Source organism: Nicotiana sylvestris, chromosome 3, assembly GCF_000393655.2.
Source record: "Nicotiana sylvestris chromosome 3, ASM39365v2, whole genome shotgun sequence".
Classification (NCBI taxonomy): domain Eukaryota; kingdom Viridiplantae; phylum Streptophyta; class Magnoliopsida; order Solanales; family Solanaceae; genus Nicotiana; species Nicotiana sylvestris.
Window position 1 is genome coordinate 197584833 of NC_091059.1, and position 13353 is coordinate 197598185.

The following is a 13353-nucleotide window of genomic DNA, read 5'->3' on the forward strand; positions in this document are numbered from 1 at the left end:
GAAAAATATCAAAATTAACGATTTTGACAAAACCCGAGCCCCAGGCCCACGTCTCAAAACTCAGAAATTTTTACGTCATCGGGTTCCTTATCTCTCCATGAGTTTATACATACAAAATTTTCTCAAATCGGACCACAAATGGCCCCTCAAATCCCAAATTTAGAATTTCAATTTCAAGCCCTAATTTCTTATAATTTGGCTATATTTTCATGAATTTCAAGGATGATTTCACAATATAATCATGTATTTAGTTCATAGGACTTACCTCTAATCACTTCCCGACAAAACCCCTTCATTTCCCGTCCAAAAGCTCTCAAGGTTGCTCAAAAATGGTGGAAATATGGGTTTGGTTCGCGGATGAAATGTTTTTAACATTTTGTCCGGGTATTGTAGCTAACCCTATTCGATCGCATTAGACCTCCTGCGATCGCATAGAACAAAATTCTCGGGCACTGTAGCTAACCCTATGCGATCGCATAGAGCAAAATTGCTCTGCACTGACTGCTGCATTTCTGCAGCATTTTCCAACTTCAAAAATTCCCGTTAGCCATCCGAAATCACCCTGAGGACCCCGGGACCTCAACCAAATGCACCAACATATCTTAAAACATTATCCACACTTTCTTCAATCATCAAAACACCTCAACTAACACTAAAATCATCGAATTCAAGCCTAAGTTCTTTTAAAACTTCTAAAACACGCATTCGATCGAAAACCCAATCAAACCACGTTAGAATGACCTGAAACTTTGCACACGCATCCCAAATCACTTAATAGAGCTACAACAACTCTTGTAATTCCATTCCGACTCTCGGATCAAAATCTTACCTATTAACCGGAAATCGCCAAAATACTAACTTCGTCAATTCAAGCCTAATTCTACATCGGACCTCCAAAATTACTTCCGATCACACTTCTAAGTCACAAATCATCCCCCGAAGCTAACCGAATCATCGGAATTCAAATCCGAGCCCTCTAATACATAAGTCAACATCCGGTTGACTTTTCCAATACAAACCTTCCTTAAAGAGACTAAGTGTCACATTTCTTATCAAAACCACTCCAATTCAACTCGTCCACATAAGCATAACAAAATAGGTAGTGGGGAAAACGGGGCGGTAACTCACGAAACGACGGGTCGGGTCATCTCAGTAATAGATTAGACCTTAAGAACCCTATCCTTCCTAGGATAGTTCAATAACATATTGACTGAACAGGATGTTTCAAACATTCTTGTTGGAGAAAAACAAACAGTAGGTAAACTTCATAAAAATAAAAAAAAATTAGTAGGTAGTAATGCATAACCGTCCAAGCCGCATTCATTTAATTGTACAATGAAATAAGTAAGATATCTTTTCTTCTTTAGCCTCAAAGTATTGTGGAGGAAAGGAATGCCAAGAAACACCATTTGGTGGAGAACCTGTGTTGGAGAAGCAAGAAGCTTCAGTATTTATACCTAGTTACTATTTTGGAAATGAAGAGGGGATTGGGTTGAAATAGAATGGAGTTTATTTCTGCATATTGATGGGGATAATCTTCGGAATTAGTTTAATGACAACTTGGCCAGATTTGAGGTACAGGAACTACAAGCCAATTAGTAAGGCAGCTGATGTGAAACTAATGAGCTCCCTCCACATGGATAATCTAAAGAAAATATGTGGCTGCAACTTTCTTGAATGGATGTCATTCCCAGTTTATGAACAGGTCAAATCGATGAACAAACAGTCGAGCAAATGTGGCCATTTATTGCAGAAGCAGTAGAGGCTATTGTAAGAGATTTGCTGAACCTTTTTTAGAAGATTATTGACCTCCTGGAATTATTTCATTGAAGTTTAGCAAATTACCATTGGGAACTTTGGCACCTAAAATAGAAGGTATTCATGTTCAGAGCCTTAAACAAGGTCAAAGCACTATCGATATTGACGTCTTATAGGATACCTCACAGCCTAGTGGTCAATGAAGTGGGTGCAAACCTTGGAAACCAAAGTTCAAATCTTATTAGAGACAACAAACACTAGGTGATTTCTTCCTATCTGCCTAAGCCTTGGTAGGCAGAGTTACTTGGCATTTACGCTGCTCGGACTGTCCGAAAACGTCGTTGAATGTGTGTCGGATCCTCCAAAAGTAGTATTGACATGGGTGCAACAATATTTTGGAGAGTCCACACAACATAGATGCTATTGATAGTTATAGGTGTCCGGTGGAATGGTCAACGTGTGCCAAGATCGGACACCTCCTGTTATCCAGAAAAAAGGACATTGACCTCCGATGGGGGTGGTGATCTCAATATTGTCTTAAGTATTGAAGCTGCAATGGATGCTTCTGTACCCATTCAGTTGAAATATCTTCAATTTCACCGTTATTTGTGTCATCTTCCAACTAGCTGGGAAATTCCTTGCTTCTCTGTTGTTATTGTAGCTTTACTTTCTAAGCCAAAGTCTAAAATTGATTATACTTTGAGGGTTGTTGGTGGAAGTTTAACAGCTCTTCTTGGACTTTCATATATGATTGATGACACTGTAAATACACTAGTGACCAGTGATAGATATGCTAGAATGGCCCCACCAAAATTATTGTTCCAATGGGCGGCATGCCTATGGATACTAGCGATTTGGAACTTAAGCCACACGGAAGCACATAGAAACTTTATTAAAGGCTAATGGCTTAAAAACCATGAAATGTTAGGAAAATCTGATAAATATGTGATTGTATTCATTCGTCCACTTTTAAAGGTTAAGACCAAAATGTGACGACCCGGCGAGTCGTCTCATGAGTTACCGCTCTGTTTTTCCATTTTTTGCTTCTTTATGCTTCATTATCCGTGTTTTATGTGATCGGGTTGATTCGTTTGAGTTCGGAAAGGATTTGGTAAGAAATGAGACACTTAGTCTCTTTTAAGAAGGCTTAAGTTGGAAAGAACAACCGGATATTGACTTATGTGTTAGAGAGCTCGGATGTGAGTTTCGACGGTTCGGTTAGCTTTGGGAGGTGATTTATGGCTTATGAGCGTGATCGGAATTGGTTTTGGAGGTTCGGAGTAGAATTAGGCTTGAATTGGCGAAATTGATATTTTAGCGATTTCCGGTTGATAGGTGAGATTTTGATATAAGGGTCAGGATGGAATTCCAAGAGTTTCAGTAGCTTCGTTATGTCATTTGGGATGTGTGTGCAAAATTTCAGGTCATTCGGACGTGGTTTGGTCGCGTTTTTTATCGAAAATGTATTTCGAAAGATTTCTCAAATATTAGGCTTGAATTCGATGTGTTTTGGTAATTTGATGTTATTTGAGGTGTTTTGATGATTGGAAAAAGTTAGAATAAGGTATTGGGTCATGTCGGTGCTTTTGGTTGAGGTCCCGGGGGCCTCGGGGTGACTTCAGATGGTTAACGGGAAGATTTTGAACTTAAGAGAATTCAAAAGATTGTTGCTTCTGGTATTTCCGCACCTATGGATTGGGGACCGCAGGTGCGGTGCCGCACATACGGAAGGGGAGCCGCAGAAGCGGATTTGGGAAAGTAGTCAAGAACCGCAAATGCGACATATGGACCGCACCTGCGGAGTCGCAGATGCGGCTAGTGGACCGCAGATGCGGAATTTGGTCCCTTAAGTGATTTCCGCAGAAGCGGAAGCTAGACCGCAAATGTCGTACCACAGAAGCGGGATTCTGTTCGCAGATGCGAAAAAAATCCCTGGGCAGAATGTTAAAATTCGTTTCATCCGCGATATTGAAGCTCATTTACTCCATTGTTGATCATTTTGAGAGCCTGTTGAAGGAAATTGAAGACGGATTCAAGGGGAATCACCTAGAGGTAAGATTTTTGAACTCAATACTCGATTATTACTGTGAAATCCACCTAGAAATTCATGGAACTAAGCTAAAAATGGAAGAACTAGGGCTTGGGATTTTGAACTTTTGAATTGGGATTTGAAGGAACATTTGAGGTCGGAATTGAGAATTTTTGGTATGTATGAATTCGTGGGGTAATAAGGAATCTAATGATGTGAAAATTTCTGAGTTTCGAGAAGTGGGCCCGGGGCTTGGGTTTTGCTAATTTCGGGATTTTTGATATTTTTGATTGTTTTCGCTTGGGCGTTGCTCCCTTAGCAAATTGTGACGTATTCGTTCTGATTTTGGATAGATTCTACGCGCATGGAGGCCGATTCGAGGGGCAAAGGCGTCGCGAGCTAGAGTTGTAGCCAGTTCGAGGTGAATAATGATTGTAAATGATGTCCTGAGGGTATGAAACCCCGGATTGCACATCGTAGTGCTATATTGAGGTGAGACACGCGCTGATGATGGGTGTGTCATTTACTATTAGGGATTGTGACTTGGTCCATCCGGATTGATGAATTTACCGTGTATTTGACTGAAACTTATTTGTTATCATCATGATTTGGGCTGATTGTCATATTTGGGATTCGTGCCAACTATTTGAACCCTCCGGGGATTTTTATCACTAATTCCTCACTATTTGACTTATTACTTGAACTCAGTCCTGTAGATATTTACTATTTCACAAACTCAGCCACTTTTATTCATATTTGAAACTTAAATGATATTTCTAAATGATGTTTTGGGCTGAGAACTACTGTTTTACTAATGTCCGAGGGGCTTGTGATGATTTTCGAACTGAGTGAGGCCGAGGGCCATATGTGAGGATATGCTGAGTGATATGAGGCCGAGGTCCTGAGATACTTTTATACGCCACGAGGTGGCTTGATATAGCGCTTGGGCCATAAGGGGGCCCTCCGGAGTCTGCACCCCCACAGTGAGCGTGGGTACCCATCATGATTTGAGAGTGAGTCCGAGAGGCTGATACTGTACTGAGAGTGAGCCCAAGGGGTTGATATTATACTGAGAGTGAGCCCGAGGGGCTGATATTGTTCTGAGTTATTGTTAATGCGCCTGAGGGGTGGATTTTTACTTGTTATTTACCTGCTAAATTACCTGTTTTACTTGGTTTAAAGGAATTTCATTTGACTTCTTCATGGATTTACTGCTTTAAGTGATTTTACTGCTTATATATAATTGCTTTGTGACTTTATGTGTTTTCTTGCTTTCAGCCATTATTTATATTTATTACTTACTGGGTCGGAGTAGTCACATTACTCCCTGCACCATGTGTGCAGATTCAGGCATCGCAGAGTCCGCTCCTGAGTGCTAATCTTCCCAGTCCAGGCAGTGTTTTCGGAGACCACGAGGTAGCTATTGGCGTCCGCAGCCCCCGTGCCTCCCTTATCATACTATTGTCATATTATTGAACTTCTGTATCGGATTTCTTATCTAGTAGACTGGTATCCGGATTTATTAGTTGCTCATGAATTGTGATACCCCGGTTTGGGCTGTGTCGGGAATGTTTCTACTATTGTTATCGTTATTTCCGCAAATTATGGTTATTATATCATGTTTTAGAACTATTTATGGTATTTAACTATTTAAATAAGGTGTTATGTTTTGGTCTGGCTAGCCTTGTCTTCACGAGAGACGCCATCACGACCGGGTTCGGGGTTAGGGTCGTGACAAGTTGGTATCAAAGCCTAGGTTACATAGGTCTCACGAATCATAAGCAGGTTTAGTAAAGTCTCATGGATCAGTATGAAGATGTCTGTATTTATCCTCGAGAGACTGCAAAACCTTTAGGAAAAACTTCATATTCTTGAAACTCTTGTCGTGCGAACTTGTTGGTCCGAGTACTAAACTTTTATTATTCCATTCTCTCACAGATGGTGAGGACGCGAGCTACCGGACGAGGTGGATAACCACCGGTGCCACCAGCTGAGACCACTAGAGGCCGTGGTCATGGCAGAGGCAGAGCAGCGAGGGCAGCACCCGTAGATCCACCAGCTACCTTAGCTCCGGATCAGGCTCCAGCTATGGATGCTCTAGCAGCACTAGTTCAGGCACCAGCTGTGATCATTGTGATTTCGGTTCTTCAGGAGGCCTTGGCACAGATCTTATCAGTTTGTACTGGCCTGGCTCAAGCAGTTTCAACCACCACAACAGCAGCTACTTCACAGGCCGGGGGAGGCAATCAGACCCCCACTGCTCATACACCTGAGCAGGTAGTGCAGGGACTTCAGACGTCGAGGGCACCTCTAGCCTAGCCGGTTTCACCAGCTCAGGAGTTTGTTGTGCCAGTTATGCCGGATGATGAGCAGCGTCGTCTTGAGAGGTTTGGTAGACTCCAGCCTCCGTCATTCAGTGGTGCTGAGGGCGAGGATGCCTATGGTTTTCTAGATAAGTGTCAGCGGATGCTCCGTACAGCAGGGATTCTTGAGTCTAGTGGTGTGGCATTTACTACCTTTCAGTTTTCTGGGGCTGCCTTCATTTGGTGGGAGGCGTATGAGAGGCGTAGGCCTGTGGGAGAAGTGCCCCTCACTTGGCATGAGTTCTCCATTTTCTTCCTAGAGAAGTATGTGTCGCAGTCTCGTAGAGAGGAGTTGCGTAGACAGTTTGAGTGGTTGAGATAGGGGGATATGACTGTGTCACTGTATGAGTCGAGGTTTCCTGAGTTGGCTCGTCATGCTGACTAGATGGTTCCGACAGATCATGAGAGGATCAGGAGATTTGTTGATGGCCTTAACTATCACCTTCGTATTCTTATGACTAGAGAGAGTGTTGGGTGCTACGTTCGAGGAGGTGGTTGATATTGCTCGCGAGATTGAGACGGTCCGCCGTCAGGATTGAGAGGAGAGGGAGGCCAAGAGGCCTCGAGGATAGGGCAGTTATAGTAGTGCTCCTTTGAGGGGTAAGTTTCAGCATGGTATAGGTTGTTCATTCAGGTCTGCTCAGCCAGCTCGCCCAGGTTATCGTGGGGCATCTTTGGGTCATGGTTACCATGGTACTCAGTAGGGCCAGTCACCACTTAGTGCCCTTCCAGCTCAGAGTTTGTCCCGTGCTCCTCAGCTTAGGGTTCTTCTATGCCAAGTGCATCAGCTAGCCACTCCGGTGCGAGGGGTTCCCTTCAGTCCCCTTCTCCAACACCTGGGAGTTGTTTTGAGTGTGGAGAGTTTGGGCATATGTGGAGTTAGTGTCCTCGTTATGTTGCTAGTATGTCCCAGCCGAGGGGTCAACCCTCGACTTTTGCTCTAGTTACTTCACCACCTGCCTAGCCAGCTAGGGGTGGAGGTCAGGCAGCCAGGGGTCGCCCTAGAGGGGGAGGTCGATCAGGCGGTGGTCAGGCTCGTTTTTATGCACTTCCAGCTAGACCTGATGCTATTGCTTCAAATGCTGTCATTACAGGTATTGTCTCAGTCCTCCACAGAGATGCCTCTGTATTATTTGATACCGGTTCCACCTTTTCTTATGTGTCATCATACTTTGCTCATTATTTGGGTATGCCTCATGAGTTTCTTGCTTTACCTATTAATGTATCTACCCCGGTGGGTGATACTGTTGTTGTAGACCGTGTGTACCGATCATGTGTGGTGACTATTAGGGGTCTGGAGACCCGAGTGGATCTATTGCTATTGAGAATGGTGGATTTTTATGTCATTTTGGGCATGGATTGGTTATTTCCGTGTCGTGCTATTCTAGACTGTCATGCTAAGACAGTCACTTTGGCTATGCCGGGTGTGCCACGAATCGAGTGGCGTGGTGTGACTGATTATGTTCGTAGTAGAGTGATCTCTTTCTTGAAGTCCCAGCGTATGGTTGGGAAGGGTTGCCTTTCATATCTAGCATTTGTGAGGGATGTTGTAAGCACGTGATTTTTTGCCCAATATGAGAATTACTCCCAAAAAAAATTCAAAAATAAAATGATTTTTCTTTGGTGTGCAATTTTGTGATATTTTGTGATATTTTTTAATAATTATTTGTATTTGTCTGTGCATGTTTATTTGTTAAATTATTAAAAATACAAAATATGTCGCATTTTGCATGTAGGATTTAATTCTACAATTGTTAGTAATTAAATTTGTTTTACAAAAATTAAAAATTACAAAAAATAGGCATCGTTTGCATTTTTAGCATTTAATGTCCAAATATACAATTTTATGCTTAATTATTACTTAATTGTGCGTTAATTGTTATTGGGAGTTAATTTGCGCTTTTATAACTTAATTTAGTTCTTAATAATAATTTAAGTATTTTTATAATTTAGTTTTAGAGAAATAAAAGAAGAAAAAGAGAGCGAAAATATAAAGAAAGTCGGAATTGGGTCTCTTCTTCGATTTCAAGCTTCAGGCCCAAAAATGGCCCAATCTTCCCAAACGACCCAGTCCATTTCGAACTGGGTCGACCCAGTCCAAATACCCAAAACCCTTCTTCATTTTTTCAAAACAAAAAATAATAACAAAAAAAAAACCCCTAAAAACTAAGAAACCAATCCGCCACCCCCCCTCCTTTTTCTATCTTCTTCCTCAAGCTTCTCCAAGCTCCATCAATGGCTTCCTTCCTTCCCCTCATGCCACACACACTCACGGCACACACCACTGTTGTCCGCCATCGTCTTCCTCACCATCTTGCCCAAACGATCCCTCATTCCACGTCAAGCAGCGGCAACTGTTGCTGCGTTGTCCAAACTCTCCCTCACGTCTAAACGACCCCGTCACCATAACCAGCTCCAGCCCCGGTCGTCCACCACCAAAAACGACCTGTCAGCTTCACACCAAGTGACACTGCGGGCTGCTGCTGCGTTGTTCTTCGCCATTGTTTGCTGCCGGACACTGTTGCCTCGCCTTCATCTTCTTTACTTCATCTTCTTCGCGAAAACCTTCCCAAATGCACCCCAGCTGTTCTGTCTCATCATTCAGCTGCGTCGGCTGCTTCATCTTCTTCTTTGTCAACATAGTCGAAGCTATGAACGACGCAATAACGTCCCTCACCATCGCCGGCAACACACATGCACGCCTCATGACCAGCCCGTCATTTCTGTTGCTTCTGCTACGCCCAGCTCCAGCATCATTGCACCTTAACGTCAAGAGGGAGTTCTGGACAGAATTGTCGCACAATCTCTTTTGATTTTCTTTGATTTCGATTTGAGTTTCGAAGTGATAAAACTCAAATGAGGGGAAGGTGACGAATCAGCGGGTGTTCGTTTGAATGTTCGGGGTTTTGAGAGTTTGTTTCCGGGCTCATTTGTATTATTCTTCGAACATCAAACTAATGGGAGCAGTCGTTCGTCCGGGCACATTCAAGTGATTTTGATGTGATAATTGTTTCCGGGAAGGTTTGTTTACGCTCGAGTTTTGGTCGAGGTTCGTCAAAACAGTCCATACATATTTCGTTCAATCCGGTTAGTAGATATTTGATTTTCGGTTTTGTTCATGTTCATATGTTTTGTTGAATTAATTTTCAGATTCAAATGGAACTTTGATTAATTCATTTTTCAGTTTGTTTCATGTTTGTTTTATCGTTCTTGTTTATTGTTTAGTTAAAAAGTTGTTAGTTTAATGTTGGTTAAATAAAAATTGAAGTTTAATTAATTTGTTTCATGTGTTCTATGTATTTTTTCCAGAAATTGTTAATATTGTTAAGTTCAAGTTTAAATTCATAATTGTTTCTTCTTAAGTTTTGTTTTGTTATTTGCCTAAAATAATTTATTTGTAATAGGGAAGTATGTTGGTTTAATCATGTGAATCCGTCATGTTTTGTTGTTTAAAAATAGATTTAATTCATGTTCATATTATGTTTGGTTGATCTTGAATCCGAAATTTGTATAGTTTGATTTCTTGTTTATCATTTATGATTATTTCTTGAATTTGTCTCATAATCTTGTTTAAGTTTAATATAGGAATTGTTTGTTGTAATGTTGTTAGAGTTGATTTTAAGTTCAATATTATTGAATTTAGAAATCTGAATATACTTGTTTGTTGTTGTTGTTGAAATGTTGAAGAAATCATGTTCATGTGATTTGTTGTTGAAATATTGAAGAAATCATGTTCATGTGATTTGTTGTTTGAACATTGTTAGAAATTGATCATATTGTCTATATTTTGGTTAAGTTTGATTAATTGATTGTTATAGCTGATGGGGTAGTTTGGTAATTTGTAGTACGTTCAGGGGTAAAATGGTAATTGCAATAAGGTCGGAGGGGTAGTTTGGTAATTGAACATTTTGTAATTCTTTATGTTAAGCATGGGGGACAAAATATAATGGGGTGGGTTTTTGATATAATTATTTAATTTAATGGGGGACAAGACAAAATGTGGTGGAGGGGAATCTTGTATTTGTTTATGTTAGGCATGGGGAACAAAATATAATGGGGTGGGGTTGATATATTTATTTAATGTAATGGGGATGAGTGGGAAGATAATGGGTTTGATAGAGAAAATGGGTTGATTTATTAAAAGATTTATGGGATGGGATATAAGTAGAAGTCTTGAAATCAGATTTTGGACACACACAGATAGAGAAATATAGAGAGGAATCTGAAAGAGAGATTAAGAAAAGAAGAAAAGAAAAACAGAACTAAAAAAAATAAAAGAAGAAAGAATCTGGAACAGAAAAATAGAAGAGAAAGAAAGAAAATCTGAAACACTGCTTCTTGAATCTGTCCGGGTCTGTTTGTTGATATTGCTTGGGTTAAATCTGAAATTTCCTAAAATTCCTACCACTATACGTCTGGGCTTCATGGGTCTTGTTGTTTGTTGTTGAAATCTGTTGAAACATTGGTATATTCTATTGGTTTAATTGCTGCTGCTACTGCTGAAATATTGCCTCTTTTACCCTCATTTCCAGGTATATATTTTAGACTCATGTTGTGGAAAGCTTCAACATTACCAGCTAAATGAAGTGTGGAATTATAATTATGTCTTTTACTCGTTTAAATCTATTAATTTAAATTTCAGTTTCGTTTCAGTTAGTTAACATGGTAGTATGCTTAACATGATCGCTACTAGTTAATCATTCCCTTTTGAAGTTCGTATAAACGTTGTAATAATGTCATCTATTTCAGAATTTCATTAAGTATAAGTTATGTTCGAATTGTCAAGATAGGGAACATGGCAGAAAGTTGGCCAATAATTCGATCTTGTGATATTGTTAGCTAAGTAAAGAATAGTGTAGAAATATCAAAAAACTATATTATTAGCCTATTTTGTCAAATATCCGATTTTGTTTAAGGCTAGATAATGTTAATTGTATTTCGTTCATATATGGCATAATAACAGGTTATGTGAATAGCCATGGTGGAAATGTGAATTGATATAATCCGTCCCGTTTATGATGTTGGAATATGATGAATGGTTCGGACGTACCACTACATTGCATGTGATGCCATTTTATTGAGTCAATTTGTATAATAGTTCTCTTTCTCACCAACTTGATTTTATCCATAATTGTAAACAAATTAACCAAACAATCATAACTTTGGACTAAAAACAAGTATATGAGAAGGATATGGGATTTATAAGCACGAATTGAAATATTTTATGTCAAAGATATGTAGAAATAGAGTTCGCATTAAATATAACAATGAAAATTCTTCAAAAACTATTAATTTGTTTATCAAATTAATTCTTTTCTCAGTTTTATATGCGATTCGATTTTGGATATACTAATGTTGCATCCACGATAAAAATGGTAGTTTTTAGTTACATATTGTTTATTTCTTTTTCATATCATTAATTCTTTAAGATTTGAATAGTTTTAAGGTATATATATAATTCATATGCGTAAAAATAAGACTTGCGGTCAACACATAATAACTTTTTGAGAAAATTTGGAGACGTCTAAATCAGTGTTTCTCTATGGCTTTCATATTAAAATAAGTGGACGCAATAAACAATTTGTAGAAAATTTTATCAAGAATATTTTGTGAAATTAGGGATATGTTCGCGTAGCCTAAATTACATTTTTTAAAGGTAGTACGGATTATGCGTTCGCGCAACTTTGAGTCAAAATTTTAATAAAAAGAGATTCGTCGGAGGATCTTAAATTAATTTCACAAAAAAACCCCGAGATGTGCAGTTCACTACTTAATTATACAAGAGCGATGAACGTTCCTAATTTTATTTTAAGCACAATTTCAAACATAAGTCCTTTTTTTATAATAAAATGTATAAAAAATAATATTATCAATCTTATTGTGTACACGTATGCGTGACACGATTCTTTACGTTTATAAAAAATATATAATGCGAATATACGTACGCGTGATTCATTTCAAGAAAATCTTTAATTTGTAAACAATCTAAACAGGAGCGGTGACAAAATCATGCAATAAAAATGTATTTAACAAATCAAGATAATTAAGCCAAATATAATAACGGTTAAGCGACCGTGCTAGAACCACGGAATTCGGGAATGCCTAATACCTTCTCCCGAATTAACAGAATTCCTTACTCGGATTTTCTGGTTCGCAGAATGACAAATAGAGTCATATTCTCCTCGATTCGGGATTAAAACCGGTGACTTGGGAGGCCTTAAAATTCCTAGGTGGCGACTCTGAAATAAACAAACAAATTCCGTTTCGATTGTCCTTTAATTGGAGAAAATTCCCTACGCCCCTCGCGGGGGCGGAAAAAAAGGAGGTGTGACAGCTCTGGCGACTCTGCTGGGGAATAAAATGAATTCGAGCTTAAAATAACTGTTATAGTTGGCTTTATTTATTATATGATTTTTACATGTTTATGCTTAATATGCTAAATGTTGCTTTTTACCGCTTTAATATTATTTGAATTGTGAATATAAAACTGCTACGAAACCCACCTTCTTTCTGAGTCTTCTAAATTTATGGTGCACACGTGCGCGTGGCCCACCTTTCTGTTAAAGGTCATACCAAATAAGACGAAGTTGGGATAAGTAACTAGGCCGGGTAGACTTTCGTGCTCCCGGTACGTTGCCCCCACTTCGGCTCAAGCTGTCCACTTGGGTAAGCCAGGTTTAGAACAATATGCCTCAGGTTTTTCACCTAGAAAAACTCAGCCTCGTACCGGATCCCTAGTAGGAACGTTTATTTGTATCATGTACATTTGACCTTGGAGACTCAACACATGGGTTGGGTCTGTCTAGGACAGGTGAACCCGAAATGAAAAGACCATTCTGGTGCATCCTACTTGCTACTTGTGCATTCATTTGCCTCGGATCTGCTTGTTGACCAGCTTAATTGGAAAAAAAAAATCATTGCGAGAGCCGAGAAATAAAATGTTTTTTTAAAAAAAATATATATATATTTAAGTTTTGAAAAATAAGAAGTGCTAAATAAATAGATAAATAAAAATAATAATAATAATAATAATTTTTTTTAGTGTCTGTTTTCAAAATGAGTCTTGATTTTGTTAAAATTAATTTCAGATACAAAATGAGCACCACACAAAACCCACCATCCACGAATGCAGACGAGTTTCTATTTCGGCTTCAGATGTGGTGGTATGAGTTAGGCGAAGATGGTCAAAAATGGGTTATTAAG

At 39.3% G+C, this 13353-nt stretch overlaps 1 pseudogene; it reads left to right on the forward strand.

Annotated features, from left to right (window-relative positions):
* The first annotated feature begins 1525 nt into the window (after positions 1–1525).
* On the forward strand, positions 1526–2751 carry LOC104236585 (calcium-dependent lipid-binding protein-like; annotated as a pseudogene).
* The last annotated feature ends 10602 nt before the right edge of the window (positions 2752–13353 follow it).